This window comes from Belonocnema kinseyi, chromosome 8 (assembly GCF_010883055.1).
Source record: "Belonocnema kinseyi isolate 2016_QV_RU_SX_M_011 chromosome 8, B_treatae_v1, whole genome shotgun sequence".
Classification (NCBI taxonomy): Eukaryota; Metazoa; Arthropoda; class Insecta; order Hymenoptera; family Cynipidae; genus Belonocnema; species Belonocnema kinseyi.
The window spans coordinates 136,691,986-136,700,511 of NC_046664.1; positions in this window are offsets into that span (position 1 = coordinate 136,691,986).

An 8,526-nucleotide genomic window follows, 5' to 3' on the forward strand; every position below is an offset into this window, starting at 1 on the left:
GGGCGCATACTTTGAATAAAATATTTGTTATCATTCTCTTGAAATAAATGTGTTTTTTTCTTGAAAAAATACCGGTTTCATATGTATACACCTGGTACTTTGGCACCGCTTGACACCTTGAATTTTCAAACCTTCAAATTCAATCACCTGTGCCTACACGCAGCGCCATCAGTTGGCCGCAACTTGTACTATGCTTGAAATAATAATCATAATTCTTCATATTCGCCCATTACAGTTGAGAGGGCCTGAGACGGTTGAGAGAAATAAAAAACCATTAAAATATTAAGGAATGAATTTCACTATTCTGCATTTGATGCATTAGATAACGACGAGACGATTAAAAAAGGAAAAAAAATCGGTTAAGCCGTTCAATTTCTGTTGAGAATTTTTGTAACTTATCCTCTCTTTTTAGATTCTACGACAAAAAATATGGACGAAAGATGCTACGTATTCTTGAACAAGTTCAAGTTCAAGTACAGCTGCTTGCTTCACAATGAATGTGCTATTGCTCAGGATTGATGCATTATTTTATGTCATACAAGATAGTTACATTTTTAACCGAAGAGATTAATTAATATCAACTGAAAGGATGAGGCTCAAAATATGAATTTCCAGCAAAATAGTCTCATATTCAATCAAATAGTTGAATAATCAACTAAAATATGCTATATTAACCAAGACGGTTTGTTTATCACAAAATAGACCAATTTTAACACAAATAGTGCAAGTTTCTATTTTAAAAAAAGGATACATTTTTAGCCGAAAATGGAATAGTAAAATTTTTTGTAAAGAAGATTAGTTTTCATTTTTAAAAAGTATGAATGTGCACGAAAATATGTACGATAACAACAAAGTTGTGAAAACTATGAAGAAAAAGGTGGAGACGAATCTTCATAAACCCAAAATTATTTTAACAAGAGTTCAACTTTCAACTAAATAAATGATCGTAGTCAATTCCCTAGCCAAACATGTACTCTTTCGAATCCCTTTTGATTTGTTGGTTTCAGCCGTTCCAGTCACTTGCAATCATGCCCGCCATAAAAAAGAGGACTTTTCATTCACCGCAAGAAACAGCTACAAAATGTTGATAAAAAAATTATGTAAAAATTTATTCATGTTTTTAAAGTTTTAAATTACATGTATGAAAATATCCAAACCTACCCGGGTAGAAATTATAACTTGGCTCTTAAGAGGCCCTGTCTAGATTTCCTATTTTCTATAGAGGCCCTAAAGTGGCAATCTATCGAGGGTGCAAGCGAAAGCGTTACGCTCAGCTAGCGAGGTCATCAGTAGGCAACCAAATGAGGGCCTATTAATAGAGTCTTTATAGAATCTAGATAGTCCCTCACACACTATTATTCAAAAGCATATGTTATTGTTTTTTATTTTGTTGATTCAAATAAAATATTATTTAAATATTAAAAAATTGATCATGCTTTAAATTCTGAAGTGTGATGCTATGGTTGCAGTAGCATTAAAGTTTAACCAGCACATTGCCATAATCTATTACCAGAAATTTTTGATTCAATGAAGGAAAATATTAATCTAATTGTAAAATACATTTTCTTTGCAAAAGTTTAATCTAAAGATTTTACACCTTTCTGTAGCCTTTGACAAACACTCCGCCGTTTTCTCGTATTTTTATTGACATTCGATTATTAACTATACTTCGCACGTTATTCTAAAAGTAAACTTATTGTTAAATTTGACTAGAGAAGACTTATTACTAATAACTAAACACGCATCGCACACTTATAAGTCGAGCGCCTAATCCCCATAGCTATGATGCCACGCTGAGTGCCGTATCATAAATGCTTGACGGCATTCATCCGATACTTTAGAAATTATGAAAGAAGGTTTTTGAAGCTTGATTTGTGGTATATGATTTTTAAACGTATTTACGTGATTTCAAATTAAATCGATCATTCAGAAAAACTCTTTTCAACTTTTTAAGACACCAAATGTTTTTAATTTTTTCAACAAAAAAAAAATGAAATTTTTCAAAGTTTGCACCTCGGTAATTTTTTTAATTTGTTTTTTTTTAAATTTAAGTATAAATAAGCATAAGAACACTAATGTTCTTTTTTGTACTCACATCTGTATTACCCGTTTTACCCGTCGAGGGCTTTACAAGGTCCCCTGAAGAAAATAATTAATTAATAGAAATTATTTTTTAAATATATCTTTTTGAATAAAGCTTTTTATCTAGTTTAATTGAAAAATATAGTGCTAAAAAATGAGTATATAAATAATGTAAGACAAGTAGCATACGACTATAACCTTTCGAGAGCCAGTAGAGGGAAAGCCTAGATTCTTTCAGCTGAGAAATCTGGCTGCGGCCTCGTGAGAGCCAATATTTAGTTTAGACATAAAGAGGCAATTTCTACCCGGGTATGAGGTCAATTTTTGTTCATTTACCAACCCAGTAAAAACTGCAAAAATTAGAAATCGAGAAAGGGGGGGCGTACCCTTAAATTCTTTTATTAAAAATAAAACCATTTTCAGCCCTTCAAATTTTGAATCATCTATTTTTCAAAACTATTAGCGGACAATATTCCATTGTCAAGTATTATACTACATTTATTTTCTAAATACCTTTACACGGCTCATTGCTCGCGAAATAATAATAGACGACATGGTCATCGTATAAGTTCTTTCAATACATATTAATTACAGGAATTTTTGGAAAATCAAAATAAGGGCACCTCTCCGCAGTCAAAGTGAAAAAAACAGTCTTAATTGTAATGCTTGAAAATAGAATTATTCTGAAATAACGTTCGAAATAAGAAGTACGGCTCAATGTAAAATATAAAAAAATTTAGAAATAAACAATGTTTAAAATGTCAATTGGACTGTTAGAAATTCCAAAATTTCAATGTTAATTGAAAAGTTCAAAATTATAAATAGGGAAACTTTTATAATTTAATGCTTACCGTAAAACATCTAAATTCTAAAATTGAAACCATTAAAAAATGAAGAAATTATTCCATTTTGACATACCAATTTTTTTTCGATCTTTCAAGGTGAAACGTGGTTGAAAATTTGTCGAATACAAATGTAATTTTGTGAAGATTCATTTCTTAATATTTTGTGACGGGTATAATTAAAAATTAACCCTTATTTTGTTTAAGGGCGATATCCGTAGATATCGCAACTTTATTTAATGAGTTACACAGTGGTACAAGTCCGTAAACCGATACACATCTAGCACAGAGCCATGTCTGTCGAAAACTGAAAAGGGATGCTGGAAAGGCAGGTCAGTTTGAGGTCCCAACTATTTGGAACCTGGAGTAGGGGTGACTACGAACTCGTCACAATTTTAATGTTTTTTTATTTATTTGAAGCGGTTCTTATCTCTAACAATGGGAATGTTGAGTGAAGCATGACAGACTCTCAATCAAATCCCGAGCTCGATCCTCGGTTTTTACGATGTTTTAAGTATCGTCGCAAAAATAACACTCTATTTTCATTCGGAAATGATCTGCACTAAATTTCTTTCACCATGGGGACACTCATGGTGGAGGATTGGGGATAGAGGAGGATTGAGGGATTGTATTTACCCACTAAGATTATGCGGTTAAAATATAAGATAAAAATATTCATAATTGTGGAAAAAATCCTGTCATTTGTAAATGCACGGGCTAATTTTCAATCCTGAGGAAGCACTTTGAGAGAAGTCGCTATCTATCAGAAGTGTTGCAGATATATTTAAGGAATATGAAAATTAGGTTTTAGATTTCGGTCAATTGTTATAAACAATTTATATAAACAATTATTTTCCTACGGTGCTCAACATCAGCAAAAAACTTTATCTTGATTAAAAATTCCTAAATATCTCGTAGAAGTAGTATTAAGGATGAAAAATACGCATAATTTAAGAATTGTTATTATTATAAATATTCTAAGAAACATATTGTAAAATTTTATTTTTTCAAAGTATTGTTTTTCTTATCAGCCCACTTTAAAATTTATTCTAAATTAAAATAAATATCTGTAGGAAAATAAAAATGTTCAATGTTTCTATCGTTAATAACAATGTTATAAACAAATTAGAAAATTTAGCGTTTTAAATAAGAAAAAAAATATTTTTCTGCTCCATCAATTGCTGCTTTCTAATTGGTTATAATTCATTAAGAATGTGTGGAAATAACTCGTTATTGTTGTTATTATTAATAATATTTTAAATAAACAGTAATCTGTAGGAAGTTTGTGCCTGCATACATGTTTTTTTCGTAATGATTATTGTAATGCATCTCGATAGTAGTACCTAATTAATAAGTGACTTTCTATGTAATTCTGAATTAAAATGATATTAAATAATAATTTAGATTCAGAATTACTGAGAAAGTTAATTAATCAGGCACTACTATCGAGGTGCTACAGACGACTGTTTATGTGAAATATTATTAATAATAACAACAATAACGAGTTATTGCCACATTTTCTTAATGAATTGTAATCACTTAGAAAACTGCAACTTGACTGAGCAGAAAAAATATTTTTTCCTAATGGAAAATGCTATATTTTTTATTTTGTTGATAATATTTTTATTAACGTTCTATTTGTTTAAATAATATACTAGGTAGTCTGATAAGTCCCTGAAAAATGAAACACGGAGACGTTTTTTTGGCCAAAGTCGGTTTTATTTTTGAACATACTCTCCTTTTAGGTCGATACAGCGAGTCCAACGATTTTCTAACTTTTTGATACCGTTCGAAAAGTACTCGATCGGAAGGTCTCCAAAATACGCCTCAGTTTCAGCTATGAGCTCCTCATTTGAATAAAAACGCTTACCGGTGAGTCATCTCTTCAGGTTAGGGAACAAGTAATAGTCGCTGGGGGCTAGGTCTGGTGAATACGATGGCTGAGGAACCAATTCGAAGCCGATTTCATGCAATTTTGCTTGTGCAACTAAGCATGAATGAACAGGCGCATTGTCGTGATGATACAGCGGTTTTTTCTTTTTCAAATGCGGTCGTTTTTCGGCGATTTCGATTTTCAATCTGTCCAATGATGATGAATAGTATGCTCCGGTTATGGTTTTACCTTTTTCAAGATAGTCCACGAATATCATGCCATGTGCATCTCAAAATACGGAGGCCATAACCTTTCCGACCCATTGTTGCGTTTTTGGACGCTTCGGAGCACTTTGGCCCGGTGGAACCCACTGTTTTGCCTGTTGCGTTGACTCAGGAGTGTAGTAGTGGATCCAGGTTTCATCCATGGTTATAAATCGGCGCAAAAACTCGGTCGGCTTACGCGAAAATAATGCCAAATTCTGCTGGAAAGTTGTCACACGAATTCGTTTTTGGTCCACTGTGAGCAAACGCGGCACCCATCGCGCGCAGAGCCCTTCATGCCCAAAACTGAATGCACGATATTGCCCACACGTCCCAATGATATGCCTACAGCATTAGCTACCTCTCTCAATTTTATTTTGGGATCATTCAACATCATATCACGGATTTTTTCGACATTTTCTGGTATAGTGACCTCTTTTGGGCGCCCAGATCGTTCAGCATCAACTGTGCTCGTACGGCCACAACGAAACTCGGTAAACCACTTATGAATCGTTCCAATCGACGGTGCAGAGTCCGAGTAATACTTATCCAGCTTGGCCTTGGTCTCGGATATCGTTTTCTTGCGAAGATAGTAGTGTTTGATCAAAACTCGAAACTCAGATTTTTCCATATTAAAAAAAAACTCGAAGGTTAGTTGCTTCTCAGTGCTGTAACTTGTAAATGCGTAGACATAAATGGCTGAAGTTTTGACAGGCGTCATTTGAAGGATCAAGCTCGATGAAAATGGTCCACATTAGTGAATAGTAATGCCATCTCTTAGATTTTTCAGGTACTTATCAGACTGCCTAGTATTTCAAAATTTTAAATTAAAAAATCGGGTCTAATGACGTTCTGCAGAATTAAATTCTGTGCATTTTTAAAAATAAAAACAACAAAATTGGTCAAGAATTGTAGGCTGTAGTCGATTATGAACAGTAAAATCCCGATTCCTCCCACTGTGCGGCAGTTCAAATTATGGAATTCTGACTGTATTTTAATAAACAATATGGAAATATAAAAAATGCATTCGAGACTGCTCTATTTGAATAAAAAATTCCGATCGTTCTATGTTACACTAAAAGGATATCTTCATTGTTTTTTTATTCTTCCGTAGAAGTATAGGAAATTAAGTAAAAACTATACTTTCATCATTTATTTCTTTAAGTTTAAATATTATTTTAATTATAACCAAGTAGCTAGTAAGATTTATGTATGCACTGAAAGTGCGACGCAGTAACTGTAGCTTAAAAAGTCCGCAAAAGCACAGAGAAACAAAACTTGCATGTCGTATAAAGTTTTTCATGCAACGACCTGTTTTCAAGTTTTTCGGTGAAGCAACAACTTTTGTTAATATATCAGTGTTCAAAATGGTCCTTTTTTAACAACTGCGTATATATATTTTTTAATTCTTCAAAAAAGACTTTGTGCACATTGTACAAGGTCGGTGCTACAACTTGTGTAAAAAATCCTGCAGAAATCTTAATTGCGTTTTTGTTAATAACAATTTTCTAAACAATCCCAAATGATTTATATTGCTTTAATTTTCAAACGTGTTTTTAAGATGAGATATGAAATAAACAGTTGTACTCTTATAGATTTTCTTTTAATTCAAATCATTTGTTAACTATGACCTTATAAACAATTAATTGTAAAATAATGTTGGTTCTGTGCCTCGTGCAATTGTACAGTTAAGATTTGTGATGTTTTAAAGTTATGTACCTCATGGGTTCCTCATAATCTTTCTCTCTGTCACCACTCTGAAAATATCCTTCTTTTGTTAATAAAAATTTTTATCCAAGAATTCCTAGATTCACATAACTTGTTCCTTTCATTCGCATTTCTTGAATCAGATGCAGAAAAAACTGTTATCTCTCCTATATTTGATCCTAAGGCTAAGAATTTGTTAATTACGGCCTTATAAGCAATTAACTGCAAAATAGGACAGGCCGAAGATTATGTTGCAATTAATTGTTTATAAAGCCGTAATGAAGAAATCGGAAAGGCCGCTTCGGAAAGATTCACGAAGATTTCGGAAAGAATTTGGAAAGGGTTCGAAAAGAGTTCGAAAAGAGAATCGGAAAGGGCTATGTGAACTTTGCTTTCGTTTCTATCCGAACGTCGAGCTGTCCCACGAATCTTTCCGACTCTTTCAGAATGTCCCTTTCAGAAGGAAGCAAATGGAGTGGGACACTTCGCAAAAGCTCGGAAAGGCAAAGAGGAAAAATAATATAGTAGTTAAGGGATTAAAAATGGAGAATGAAACAGGAGAAGTGGAAATAAAAAATCATTTTCAAGACATTAGAGTGCAGGTAAAGATAGAAGTAGTCAAGAGAATAGGAGACCATGGAAGGAAAAGAAGGAAAGTTTCTAGCGAAAGTGGGGAATGAGGAGGAGAAAAAGAAAATTATGGAGGGAAAAAAATTATTGAGAGGAAGAAGGGAAAGAATTGAAGAAGATTTGATATAGAGGGAGAGGAAAATGAGATGACAAATAGAGCAGAGGGCTTGGTTAGAGAGGAAAAAGGGCCATATGGTGTGGATAGGGAGAGGCAGGTTATGGATAAATGGGGAGGAATGGTTCTGGGATGAAGAATTAGAAGAATTAAGGAAAAAAGGAAAAAGTCTTGGGAAAGGTAGGAGGAAGGGAGACGAGAAACAGTCTAGAAATAAATAAGAGGTGTTTCCATACGGCAAACGGGAAACAAAGTGAAGAGAAAAGAACAGGGAAGGGAAGAGAGAAACGTGAAAATAGCTTTCTGGGATGCGTCAGGTTTGAAGAACAAGAATAAAAGATTTTGGGAGGAGTTAGAAAAGTGGGGTGTGATTATGATGAGTGAAATTTGGGCAGTTGAGAAGGAATGAAAGAGAATAAAAAAGCTGTTACCGAAATGTTATGTGTGGACAGTGCAAGAAGCAAGAAAAGAACCAATTAAAGGGAGAGGAACGGGCGGCATTGTGTCTGGGGTGAAAAAAGAATTAGCAGTAAAAGGGAGAAAATATGGAGACATGGAGGAGAAGGATGGAACAATGGTAAGAAAAATTAGAATTGGGAAAGTAGAAATAGCGGTGGTTTGTGTATACAGAAGAAAAGGCAAAGAGGAAGACTGGAGAGTAATAAGGAGGTGGATGGAGGAAAAGAAGGAAGAATTGATTTTAATAGGAGGAAAATTAAATGCATGGACTGGCGAACAAGGAGGAGGGTTATGGGATGAAGAAAAGGAGGCATATATAAGGAACTCCAAACATAGAGAGACGGACAGGGAGGGCAGGAAGTTACTAGACATGATAGGAGAAACAGGATGGTTTATATGCAATGGCAATATGAAAGGAGATGAGGAAGGGGAGATAAGATTCATAGGAAAGGGAGAAACAGTAATAGACTACATCTTGGCTGAAGAAAGAATGCGGCATATGATAGGGAGTATGAAGGTAGGAAATGAGATAGGGTCCGAGCACTTCCCGGTCAT